General features: G+C 43.0%; 1 protein-coding gene across 1 annotated transcript in view; it reads left to right on the forward strand.

Annotated features, from left to right (window-relative positions):
- Positions 1–14,082, forward strand: part of PDE4A (phosphodiesterase 4A) — a 338,473-nt gene that overhangs the window by 100,654 nt on the left and 223,737 nt on the right. The gene's annotated exons all lie outside the window — the stretch shown is intronic.

Here is a 14,082-nt window from a genome sequence, read left to right on the forward strand (position 1 = left end):
GGATAGCATAAACAGAATTCTTACTTTATATCAACCATGTGTTCAATCATCTCTTTCTTTATCACTTTCTAGTATATCAACAATTACAATAATATTTCAGATATATTTATTTTTGTGACCTTGAGCCTTTTCGATATTGCTCCCTCCTCCCTGCCCCCAGGTGGAGCCATGCCCCCCCTTCCCCATATCTTATACATTGCTGCCTTTTTCCCCATCCCCGCTATCTTTGTCCTCTGGGAGAGAAAAATGTTTTTTAATAAAGGCCTCTGCCTTATCCACTGTCTTAATTCTAATTCGGCTTCCCTCCCAGAAAATCAGCATTCCTTCTGGCAATAACCATCTAAACCAAATTCCTCTATTGTATAGTTTCTTTGATAAGGAAGAATACTTCCTCCTTTTTTCTCTAATCTTTTTCGGAATTTGCTTTAGAATGGTATTTTCTTTATCTTGGTATTTTAGAGGTCCCCCCCCTTTGGGCCCCTAGCACCTCATTTCTTGTGGTCCTCCTGAGGAATTTAACGTGTACCTCTCTTGGAACATTATGGGTTCTAGCATATGCTGAATTAATTCTATAGACCAGGTCCATATCCCACCACATCTGCTCTTTGTTTCTCTTAAGGTATTCTGCTAAAATTGTGCTCATAATATCTTTAAGATATTCATTTTCTGTCTCTGGTAGATTCTGGAACCTGAGAAAAAAAGACATTCTTTCAAATTCTATTCTGGCCATAAAATTTTCCAGTTCTAAATTTCCCTTTCGGACCTCCTTAACCTTTTCCTCCATCCCAGCTGCCCCCTCCTCCAGCACTGCAATTCTCTGTTTATTTTCTGTTGTGTTATGTTGTACCCCTCTGAGTTCATCTTTGAGGTCTGCCACTTCCTTCCTCAGTTCATTTTGACCTCTCATAATTTCCTGAAACATTTGGTTGACAGATAATTCTTTTGAGCTCTCTCCAGCCGCTTCTTTTTGTAGCAATGAAGTAATTTTCGGCTGCTGGGTACTTGGACTGGAAGTCGCTGAGGCAGGAGCCGAAAGTGACTTGCCCGTTGGTGGTTTCTTAGGTCCCATTGTCTACGTTTAGAGATGGTAAGTCTTTTACAAAGAAAATGGCGTCACTGGAGTGCGCAGCCGGGCTGGTCCAAGGTAGCAGGTGAATCCGAAAGTAAAAAGTTAATTCTCCTTCACTGTTCCAAGACACAGAGGTACACCAGGAAGGGAAAAACCAAATAATCAAATCCAGAAAGTCCATGAAGCAGAAGAGATCCAGAGCACCCTCAAGGGAGGTATTAAAAGATGCCAGAAATTATCATTTTTCCCCCCAGGGTGGTTTCAAAAGGCAGACTTCATTTATAAGTACAAAAATGGGAATGGAGGGGAGCCATCTTGACTCCTCCTTTTCACAGGGAGAAGAGCAAAAGTTTTGATTTTTAAAAATAGCTCAGCAAGCACTCTTGCAACTGTGATTTCAGTCTTTCTCACATCGTTAATTCAAGTGGCAAGTCAGCCTTTGACTTGTTTTTTCTTTAGGCTAAGCATACCCACAGTTTTCCTCATAGGGCGTAATCTCCAGGCCATCACCATCTTGATAGGCTTCCAACTTGGCTCCAATTTGTCTCTGTCAGTTTTGAACAGTGATGTTAGAACTTCAAACAGAACAAGTAGAGTAAAATAATCATTTCCTGTGATCTGGACTCTATGCTCCTTTTGATGTACCTGAGGTAGCATTTGCCTTTTTAGCAGCTATGTTCCAATGCAGATCTCTGCCAAGCCAGATCTTCCCCATTTTATATGCTTCCTTTACATTTTTTTCCTACACAAATACAGAACCTAACATTTCCTTCTGTTAAATTTCACCCTATTTCACCCTATAAATTTCACCATATTTCAGCCCATTGCTCAAGCCTGTCTGGATATTTTTGAATCTTCTTTTTCTATTCTAAGATGTTAACCATTCCTCCTGTGTCATGCAAATTTGGTAGACATCTCTTTGACTCCCTCGTGCAGTTCATTTTATCATTGATAAAAATATCAAACAGAACAGTACAGAGCCTTATGGCACTTCGTTCAATACTTCTTTCCAAGTTGAAGTAATTAATGAGCGGTCTTTGGGTACTGTCATGCTATGTTTCTCATAATAGTATCATTTAGCCTATATTTTATTGTTATACTAAGGGGGGAATCAAAAGTGAGTTTGTTGAATGCTTTGCAGAAATCCAGGTATACAGTGGATGGCATCTATTAAGCTAATAACTCTAATAAACCAAGCTGGTTTCTCTTAATTACAGCATAGTTATACACACAGTACATACTTCTTGGTAATTTGTTTGAGGATCTTGTCCTGAACAGACATTAAGTTGAGATGTCCGGAGACTCTCAGATCCTTCTCCTTCTACTTTCCCTTTTTGATTATATGAAAATTCTGTGGAAAAACTACCAATAAAGCCAAAACTTGTCTTTCCTCAATGGAAGTAAAGTTTAAGCTTGGGTTTTCCATGGTAAATTTCAACCTGGAAAGCTTGGCCTGGCCTTCTGTTGACTTTGTTTCATTTACACCATTTGTTTTATTATGCTTCAGCTTTTTACACGTTTGCTGAATTTATATCCAGCATGCTTAATTCTAAACCTAGTTAACAGATGCTCTGTTTATATATCATGCTGTGCCCAAGCAAATAAACTATACCATTACTTAGTATAATATCCCAGTTGACAAACCATGCCTTGGCAATTGCTGAATCCTCACAACCTTCTAAACCATAAATTACTTAACCTCCTTTTATCCCAGACTATTGTATTGTGCAAATCCAACCATAGTTTCAAAATAAGCTCCTTGAACCTTGTGGTTTCCAGAATGACATTCTTGAGAATTTCTAGCAAGTAAAGGAAAATTGACCTTATTGCTAAGTGGTGTAAAAATGTGTAAAACAAAGGATTGGGATTTCCACCTTTTTGCATCACATAGCAATAAGGTTGATTTACATGGCTGTGTGATAGTTAAGCTATAAGGTTGACCAAGTTAGTGGCTACATTGCTGCATATGTCTATTTCTGTTTCTCCCAGTTCATGCCAAACGCATAGTCATTTTTCCTAATGTGGTTCATCATTTGTTGTCGTATAATTGCCAACAGAATATGGTGCATAAGGAAAAAGCACAGGACTGGATACAGATTGTAGCCAGAACATGCTGGTTGTCGAAGTAATTAGGAAAAGAGCAGTCTCCTCTGAGCCAGAGTATCTCACATGTTTTTTACTTTGGAAGAGAAGAGAGAGAGCTGTTGTTCATACCTGGCTCTAACATGGTTGCTTTTAAAGGATAGTAATAGGAACAGTTTGTCTACCGCAGGCTTCCTGCTTCCATTCCCATCTCTCAGGTGGAAAGAGTAAAGAAATAAAATGATCCTATCCATTCCTGTGATTCAATCACCCTGATTGAGAGGGTGTCATGGAAAAGTTGTTCACCCCTCAACCCATTGTTAAGATTGGTTTTGTCACAATGTTTTATATGTGCTTCGTAAATGTAGCTTGTTTAATCAACCATGATGAAAGCAATTCACAGCTGGAATTCTGTTTATACCTATTTATACATCAGCTACAGAGCCCTTTGTGAAAGAAGTCTTGAATCTCAAGAAGCACAAATAGGCTGGGAAAGAATCTGGACAACGAGGATGGGATAGATAATTATGAGAAGTGGAAGGGCATTGCTTACCTGTCAAATAAAGAAGCTGTCTTTGAATCCACTGCCTAGAATGACACACAATACAAGTGTGTCTTGAAGCCAGACACCTTTTCATGCTGTCCTATCAGGATGTTTGTTTATCACGCTTGCCAAATCTTCCAGTGCAGGAAACAAACATCAATGTGTCCCTTAACTGACATCTCACTCTCAGAGGAGACTGGATAGCCTGTAATGAAGTCGTATCTGAATTAGTTCCGATTCCCCAGAAACCACCTTTTAGATATGATTTTGTATGGAGTGAAGAAAACCTCCAAAGGACTTGGAATAAACTATTTTCAGTTGCTGTTCTTGATTTCTGTGACTGGCAGGAAAAATCAATTTGCCCTAATAATTAAGCCCAAAAAGAAACTTGTCTTTCTGCCTTTGTTACTGTTCCTTGCCATCCTGATGAGTTTGACCTTTGTGGTTTGTGAAAGGAAATCTGGCAAGGAGATCTAAACAGCACCAGTGGGAACTGCTGCAGAGCCAAGCATGAACTGGAGCCCTATGTAGATAACAATTGGTGGCCCTGGATACTTAGAGTAGCCAGTTTTCTCATTTGAAGAAATTAGCAGGGTCTTCTTATAAAAACGAGGAAAAAAAATCCCTTTACTAGCCCAAATAACTAGATTTCAGTTAGTAAACATATCTCTAATTTGACACATTTCTTTCCTAGCACGGTTGCTGTCACAATTCCGCCTGGTTCTGGTTTCTGTCAGCATATCTTGCATTAAAATGTCTAAAAATACCAGTCATTTGGATGCTTGCTGTGCCTGGTCGTCTCTCGGGAAGTATAGTGCTGCTTTCTGTAGAAATTGCATAATTGTTTAGGCATCTGTAACCAGAGCAAATATTATATATTGTTTTTGATAAATGTTGGGATTGAAAAGCATTCATGGCTTCCCAGTTTTAGCATTCAGATGCAATGAAGACAGCTCTTTGGAGAGGAGGGGCAGCATCTATGAAAACAAATCAAGTGTCTGCCACATGGAGGCTGGCCCCTTTCCTCATTAGACAAGTGCTTTTCTGTCTCTTCTATAGCTGTATCACAATACAGCAGTGGCAAACAACAAAGCATCCCTGCCTGGTTTAGATGGAACGCCCTCATGTTCACTTCGACAAAGCATGCCAAGAATCACGATAGTGATAGCAAGACAGGATAGTTGTTTGCCCCCACTTGCAACCTCAAAGAGTGGAAACTGCTTTTTGTGAAAATTGTTTGGACAGTGTAAAAGCAGTAGGGACAGTCTTCACTCCACATCTGATAACTGATTGGTGAGGAAGAAGCAGTGAGGAAAAAAACAAAATGGCAATAGACCATCAGGCAGATCAGCAGGGTGGCAAACAGCCAAATGTGAAACGGATATATAACATTTATTGTAGCTTAACAGTATGGGAGGAGAGCTTTCTGGTCCATATTGTTACAAAAAGCATACGTAATACAGGCGAAACTCAAAAAATTAGAATATCGTGCAATAGTTCATTTATTTCAGTAATGCAACTTAAAAGGTGAAACTGATATATGAGCTAAGACTCATTACATGCAAAGCAAGATAGTTCAAGCCGTGATGTGTCATAATTGTGATGCTTATGGCGTAAAGCTCATGAAAACCCCAAATCCACCATCTCAGAAAATTAGAATATTACTTGCAATCAATAAAACAAGGATTGTACATAGAACAATATCGGACCTCTGAAAAGTATAAGCATGCATATGTACTCAGTACTTGGTTTGGGCCCCTTTTGCAGCAATTACTGCCTCAATGCGGTGTGGCATGGAAGCTATCATACTGTGGCACTGCTGAAGTGTTATGGAAGACCAGGATGCTTCAATAGCGGCCTTCAGCTCCTCTGCATTGTTCGGTCTCATGCCTCTCATCTTTCTCTTGGCAATGCCCCATAGATTCTCTATGGGGTTCAGGTCAGGCGAGTTTGCTGGCCAATCAAGGACAGTAATCCCACTGTCATTGAACCAGGTTTTGGTGCTTTTGGTAGTGTGGGTAGGTGCCAAGTCCTGCTGGAAAATGAAGTCAGCATCCCCATAAAGCTCGTCTGTGGAAGGAAGCATGAAGTGCTCCAAAATCTCCTGGCAGATGGCTGCGTTGACCCTGGACTTAATGAAGCACAATGGTCCAAAGTCCTGTTGCTCAGTGGTCCAAAGTCCTCTTTTCTGATGAGAGCAACTTTTGCATCTCATTTGGAAACCAACGACCCAGAGTATGGAGTTAAGAATGGAGAGGCACACACTGCAAGATGCTTGAGGTCCAGTGTGAAGTTTACACAGTCTGTGTTGATTTGGGGAACCATGCCATCTGCTGGTGTTGGTCCACTGTGCTTCATTAAGTCCAGGGTCAACGCAGCCATCTACCAGGAGATTTTGGAGAATCCATGGAGCATTGCCAAGAGAAAGATGAGAGACATGAGACCAAACAATGCAGAAGAGCTGAAGGCCGCTATCCTGGTCTTCCACCTCAGCAGTGCCACAGGCTGATAGCTTCCATGCCACGCCACATTGAGGCAGTAATTGCTGCAAAAGGGGCCCAAACCAAGTACTGAGTACATATGCATGCTTATACTTTTCAGAGGTCCGATATTGTTCTATGTACAATCCTTGTTTTATTGATTGCATGTAATATTCTAATTTTCTGAGATGGTGGATTTGGGGTTTTCATGAGCTTTACGCCATAAACATCACAATTATGACACATCACGGCTTGAACTATCTTGCTTTGCATGTAATGAGTCTTAGCTCATATATCACTTTCACCTTTTAAGTTGCATTACTGAAATAAATGAACTTTTGCACGATATTCTAATTTTTTGAGTTTCACCTGTAGTTTGAAAAAAAATATTTTGAGAGCAAATACTTTTGCAATTTGAAATGTGATTTCCAAAATCTGGATTTTTTAAAATATTGTGTCTCTTCTTGGCCTGGAGTTGGAAAACTGAATATAAGTAAAACTTTGCTTCAATTTCTATTAGAACTGCCATCCCATTAACAGTTCCAGATTAGATCTCTTACTATCTGATTCCTGTCCATTATTTTCCTTTCTCATAAGATAGTGGTTGTCAAAAAGAGTTGTGTGCCACAGCTCTTGTGAAATTCAGAAGGTAGGCTGTTGTGATTTCCAGGCAGGCCAAACTTAGCACCTCTTTCCAGCCAGGGCCTGTCTATGCCTTATGAATCCTCTCTGATCCATTTTGAATTTGGTGGATCAGCTATTTACGTTTGCCTGGTTGTTGGAATATTCAGTTCAGAACAGAGCTGGCACTTTGATTTAACGTGCTTCCTTTGTGTAGCATAGCAGTCTGAAGTGCCTTGCATCATTTTGTTTCTGAATTCAATGTACATTATGTAACATAAGCAATATAAATCCATAAGTTTACTACGGCATCCTTATTATACTTTTATATGATAAATCCTATAGATTAGTGGTTTCAGTGGCTCTGTGTTCCTCTGTGGAACTGATGTTTGGTCAAGATTTGTGGATCAAAGATAGATTTTTTTTTTAAAAAAAGATGTAGCTAAATTTATGTTTATTATGGCAGAGAATCAGTCTTAGCATCCTCAAAACCAAGAGTCTGCCTTAGATAACAGAGAAAGTCCTCTTAACAGGTAAGAACCCCTTCGACCTAGGATCCTTGTTCATTGGGATCCTACACTGGTGACTGCTTTCTTCTTCCTGTTCGCCGCTTGGCACTGAGTGGGGTTTCCACTAATTGCCCAGGCTGATAAAGGCAGGACTGTTTTGTATGGGTATAAGGCAATTCTTGCTTGTGGAATTGTATCCTTGACACGAGCATGGTATTCTTGACATCCTTGCATCAGCTTGCTTGCTTGCTGAGCACTGCTCCTTGCCACTGCAGTGGCTCTTGTGCACCTGCTTAGAATCTTTGCACTAGCCTGGTTTCCCATTAGTTGTCTGTCAGTGGGCAGAAGAGACTCTGAGTGATAAATGCCACCAGGAGAGAAAGTGAGAAAAGAGAGAATACGTCTTTTCAGTAAGCAAGGGGCTTTCTTGCCCTTGATTGATTTCTCAGCAGAGCAAGGCTGCATATTTGCCATCGCTCGCTTTGATCAATGGGGCACCGCTCTGGGAATTTGGGCTGTAGAATTCACTCAGTGTGACTTTTAGCATCCCCAGATGTTCACACGCCGAGAAATCTGAATTCATCACCAAATAAAATGTAAAAAAATGTTTTCTTTCTGAAGGCTGGCAGAAGACATGATTTTCTTTTTTCTCCCCTTGTAAATGACCAAATTAATAATGGGCAGGCTTTCCTTATTGATTGAAACTGGGGAAACCTTTCCTTCCTTCACAGAGTATACATAAAATTTAAGCAACCATAGAGGAAAGAGGGTCAAGTGCATAACTTTTCTCCATCTCCTAAGTCCTGGAAACAAAATCCTGCTCAGTTTCAGTAGTGGAAGAAGAAATGGCTCTGAATGGTGGAGGCATTGCTAAGCTTCCTTCTGATTTGTACAAGATAGTTTTCAGGGAACCAATTTCAAACCTGAAAAGAAAAGTCACTCTGAGACAGCATGAATTTGCCCACCCTCAAGTAAGATTTTAATTGTGCAGAATTGATAATGCTATAATCATACTACTAACCCAGAGATAAATCTTTGGGGGGTGGCTGGGGGGAGCAGGGGCTTTGGAAAGTTGCACCAATGAAATACTCTTTGACTTGATTGAAAAATTGTGCAAAGCCATGTTTTGTCCACCATAATTCAATGAATACATTACTGTTGTCTGAGTCAATGCAAAACATTAATTCAAGGTTTACAAGCCACACTGACTGGGCTCTGACACTACCGTATGTTAAGCCTAACCTAAATAAAACATGCAAAGACTTAGTGCAGAAATGCCCCATCTTTTGGGGCAGAGAGACTATTTGGACATTTGAAAAGTAGTTGTGAGTGCTATGGCTGCCATGGAGTCAGATGGACATGCAATTGTGATGACTGTGCAGTGGTGACTCCATGTATAAGGTGATGTATGAAGCAAACCTCTATATAATTAATTTGCTTTTCAGTCACATAAAAAATTACGGCTTGGGAGCAATTTTTTAGAGGGCCTCGGAGGCTGCAAAAGATTCAGGGGAAGAACATATTCCTGGGTTCTGACAGTATGTAGCTGCTGTAGACCCTGAACTTAATGGCCACCATTTGTTATGCAGAAGAAAATAATAAGATTAGCATTGTAATTCTTTTTTTAAAAATGTTATACTGTGGTTTTAAAAAATAAGGGAAAAAGTGGTTTCTCAGGAGTTCCATATTAGGCTGGGACGTCACTGCAGTCAGTCACCTGTTGCTGCCCTCTTGGAGATCCCTTGAGGGTGGATAGAAGCAGCTGAAAGGAAAATCAGGGGAAGGAGGACATGGAGAGAAGGCAATCAATCACTGCAGCTGCAAGTGGGGTTAGCTTTTGCACCTATTCATTGATTCAGATTGGTCTTTAAACCAAAGTTACTACAATCCATAATTTAAAATTGAAATTGATTTGAGGGCTTCCATGCCCACTGTGGTTTAGAACTATGTTGCTTTTTAGTGTCTTATCAATTTCCTGCTCTCTTTTCAAACTCAGGGGCCTCTGAAACTAAATCAACCATTTGAACAGAAGTGTTAGAGCAGGGCTGTCAAACTCATGGCCTGCCAGCCGGATGCATCACACACTGGCCATGCCCACACCCGGTTTAGCAAAAGGGGGAAAATTTGTGATGCATCACATGACGCCACCGTGACAACATGAGTTTGACACCCCCGTGTTAGAGCAATTTTAGCATCACAGTGAAGTATAGTTAGTACAAATTGCTGTCTCTCCTCAAATTTGTTTGTCCACCAATTATACAGCATACTAAGGCATTGCATTTAACCAAGAATAATGCTGTCTGGCATATTGCATCAGCTGAGTCCAGCCACAAATGGGTTTTTCAGAAACCTCTCTAGATGGGAGACCTATCCGGTTTCAAAGCAACTTCTGTAGATACTATAAGTTTAGCTATTGGGAAAATTTAATTAGTGTCAACCTAGTGCAACTCAGAATGCTGACGGCTCTTAAGATAGCAATCAAAGTTGTATTAGACACCAGGTCCTTAATGGCTGAAAGTAACATTGTGCCCACCAACAAATTGCTAATCTATTTTAAAGGGAGCCAGTGTGGTGTAACAGTTAAAACATCAGCCTACAGACTGGGAAATGGTGAGGTATAGACCCATCTTAGGCACAAAGCCAGCTGGATGATGGTGGACCAGTCACACACTCTCAGCCTTAGGATGTAGGCAACAGTGACGTGCGGTGAGGGTTATGGCTGGGGAGGCTGGTGACGTCATCAGGAAGGCGGGGAATGGGACCACGTGTGCAGCACACGTGGTCCCATTCTCCGCCTTCCTGAGTGAACATTAAGGGGACCGCGGAGTGCACTGATCCGCGTAGCATTGCTTCCTCCATCTGCGCCAGTCCCTTCCCCCCCCACTCCTTCAAGGTCTCCCTCTCCCACCAACCCAAAGCCCGATCCCCAGCTCCCTCGGGCAAGGCTTGAGCGGGGTGAATGGGAAAGCAACGAAAGGGGCTGCGCTTTCACCCCGCTCAAGCCTTGCCGCCTGCAGGCACCGCCCGCCCTCGCTGCCCCTTTTGTTGCTTTCCCACCCGCCTCTAAGGCGTGCCAAAGCCTCCTTCGTCCCCCCCAGCACGCACCCTTTTTATTTCCCGTGACACCCCCCCCATTTCAGGAAAGCTTTCCCCATTGCCTGCGGGGTGAGGGGGGCAGCTCCTCTCCCCCCACTCCCTCCGTCCCTGCCTCTCTCCTCAGCCCCAAAGCTCCGTCCGCGTGACTCACTTCCAAGGCGGTGGCTGGAGAGGCGCGCAAGAACGGCGAGCGGTTTCCCACCAAAGCGGCGTTGTGCGCGCAAGAAGGTGCTGCCGGAGGACAAAGGGACGCAAACACACATCTACCCATCTATCTTTTCCAGCCTCCTAGTGCTCTTTTCCACCGATCGCGCATGTTGTGCGCGCAAGAAGGAAAAGTCTGCGGCGAAGCCCTTGTCGCCCCGACCTCTTGTTTGCACTTCCCCCCCTTTTTCTTCGCTCCATCCTGCTCCGGCTCTGGAAGGGCCAGCGAGGTTGGCTCCAGCCGAGATCGTGAGGGAGGAGAGGAGGGGGTAGCTGCGGGCTACCTTCCGGCCAAATGCGCACGAAAAGCGTGCGCGATCGGTGGAAAAGAGCGCTAGGTAGATGTGTGTTTGCGTCCATCTCTCCTCAGCCCCAAAGCTCCATCGGCGCGACTCACTTCCAAGGCGGTGGCTGGAGAGGAGCGCAAGAACGGCGAGCGGTTTCCCACCAAAGCGGCGTTCTGCGCACAAGAAGGCGCTGCTGGAGGACAAAGGCATGCAAACACGCATCTACCCATCTATCTTTTCCAGCTACCTAGCGCTCTTTTCCACCGATCGCGCACATTGTGCGCGCAAGAAAGAAAAGTTCATGGCGAAGCCCTTGTCGCCCCGAGCTCTTGTTTGCACTTCCCCCCCCTTTTTTCTTCGCTCCATCCCTCTCCGGCTCTGGAAGGGCCAGCGAGGTTGGCTCCAGCCGAGATCGAGAGGGAGGAGAGGAGGGGGTAGCTGCGGGCTACCTTCCGGCCAAATGCGCACGAAAAGCGTGCGCGATCGGTGGAAAAGAGCGCGAGGTAGATGCGTGTTTGCGTCCCTCTCTCCTCAGCCCCAAAGCTCCGTCGGCGCGACTCACTTCCAAGGCGGTGGCTGGAGAGGAGCGCAAGAACGGCGAGCGGTTTCCCACCAAAGCGGCGTTGTGCGCGCAAGAAGGCGCTGCCGGAGGACAAAGGCACGCAAACACGCATCTACCCAGCTGTCTTTTCCAGCTACCTAGCGCTCTTTTCCACCGATCGCGCACGCTTTTCGTGCGCATTTGGCTGGAAGGTAGCCCACAGCTACCCCCTCCTCTCCTCCCTCTTGATCTCGGCTGGAGCCAACCTCGCCGGCCCTTCCAGAGCCGGAGCGGGATGGAGCGAAGAAAAAGGGGGGGAAGTGCAAGCAAGAGCTTGGGGCGACAAGGGCTTCGCCGCGGACTTTTCCTTCTTGCGCGCACAACGTGCGCGATCGGTGGAAAAGAGCGCTAGGAGGCTGGAAAAGACAGCTGGGTAGATGCGTGTTTGCGTGCCTTCGTCATCCGGAAGCGCCGACAACATTTCTGCCTCTGCAGCTCCCGGGCGCGGCCGGACAAATGTATATAATATTATAATATTATATATATATATAGTAAATAATATTATATACTATTATTTCATGAAGAGAGGTGAGGCCCTGCCTCCCCTGCCTCCCCTGACCGCACGTCACTGGTAGGCAAGGGCAGACCACTTCTAAAAATGTTGCCAAGAAAACTGTAGTGTAAACCATAATTCAATGTCACTCCCTTCCAGCAAAAATATCCATTTTAAAAATTAAACCAAATCTACTTTATATTTTAAACCATGCTTCTGGCAACTACATACTGTAGTTCCTAGAGGTATTTTTGATAGGATAAAAAAATTGGGAGATGACTGCAGACAATGTCTTCATTTGGGGGCATCTCTTGTTTTGTGATTGATCTTGCCCACACTCTCAACCATCCTGCAAGAGGTGATCCAAAGTTACCTGCTGGCTCCATATGATCTGCGTTTTGGGCTACCCTTTGAAAGCTGATAAGATTGTTTAGCTCTACACTCGGTCTTTCAATTAGAACAAGCTGTTCCCTATGGTTTCCAGCCTTCATCTGAGACTAATTGTCAATTAACCAAAAGAGAAATTAGGTACAATGCAGACGCATCAGGTCTGTGTGTGGTAGTAATCACTAGAGCATGGACTAGAACAGACAGCTGAGGAAAGGAAACCTTATTCTGACCGTGTTCTAGGTCCAGACTAGCATAAACTCTCTGCTTCCCTTTGGCGAATCAACAGATTCCTTTGCATAATGAGGGGGGAAATGTAAACCTTTTCAAATACCTTTTGCAGGTATTTTGCAGGCTGCCATTGTTGTATTGTGAACTTTATTGCCTACATTATGCATGGCTAATATAGTTTAATGATAAAAGCCTCTGTGTCCATGCCAGCCACTTAGGTCCTTTATCAGAAAAGGCATATTTCATTGTTTTCTAAACCAAGCAGTGTTGCATCTTTTGCCTAGTTTATCCTCCATATCACTTTTTACCTCTGTTGTTCTGTTTATTCAGTTCTTGTAAATTTTTGAGGGTCAACAATAACGGCCTCCTTATCTTCTGTCCTTTTTTAAAAAAATTGCCTTTGATTTTTCAAACTTTTAATACTGCTGTCTCACAGGCTACCTATAGATATTCAGGATTCTTTGTATGATGACAAATTTTCCAAAGTGACAGAGTTCCGAGCTGACATCTGACACCAATGAACCCCTAGAGCGTGGTTGTCAACCTCATGGCATCACATTGCCGTCATGTGACGTTTCACGATGTTTTTCCCATGGGATGGGCGTGGCCTGCACATGACACATCCAGACAATGGGCTGCCAGTTTGACACCCCTGCCCTAGTGAAAGAAAGACTATTATCCACCATTGATTAGGAAATATAGGCTCTTACGTGTTGCATGGCAGCCGTGCATTTTTTTCCTCAAATTCAAACACTCACTGGGGAGAAATTGAAATAGTCAAGAGTTTAGGGTTGTTTTGCTTCCTTAGAGGGATGAAACAATCTATGTGAAAAATAGTCTTGTGAATCCACATATTTCACTTGCTTTTTATGCCAGCTGAAAGATTTCATAAACTGAAAGATGTATATGACTCATTGTAGGTGACTTTTACATGCTTTACATGAAAGGTTGCGCTTATTTTCTTACTCCTATATACTCAGGCAATGTCCATGTTTCTTAATATGGATGAGAATTACATACAGAATCAAACCTTGTTTTGCTTCTTAGTTTTGAGGCAAAATGTTGGAATCTTGGTTCTCAGGCCTTCTTCTACTCCCTCTTCCTTATTTTTAGTTGCCTAAGTTTCTGTTATAACAATCTGTCACATTTTAGATCATAAGACTTGGGTCTGTATTGATGCCTGGTGTTTTCTTCAAATAGCACATTCTCCCTTGTTCTCGTGTTGCTTGTTACAGAGAAATCAGTGAGTTGTTAGATATATTACAGTAACATCTTTTGATTATACCGGTAGAATACGTTGTTTGGATTTGATAGGCGGCATAACACTATATAAAACATCTGCAGGAACTTTCAAGATGGACAGTTTCTAACATTAATGTCAGAACATTCTGCCTTTTCCTGCTTAATGGCTTTTTTCCACCAATAACAAAAGAGACATAAATAGTAATGGGAGAATCTGGGCAAAGCTGCTCTTAGAA

Source organism: Natrix helvetica (assembly GCF_964273705.1).
Source record: "Natrix helvetica genome assembly, chromosome: 1".
Lineage (NCBI taxonomy): Eukaryota > Metazoa > Chordata > Lepidosauria > Squamata > Natricidae > Natrix > Natrix helvetica.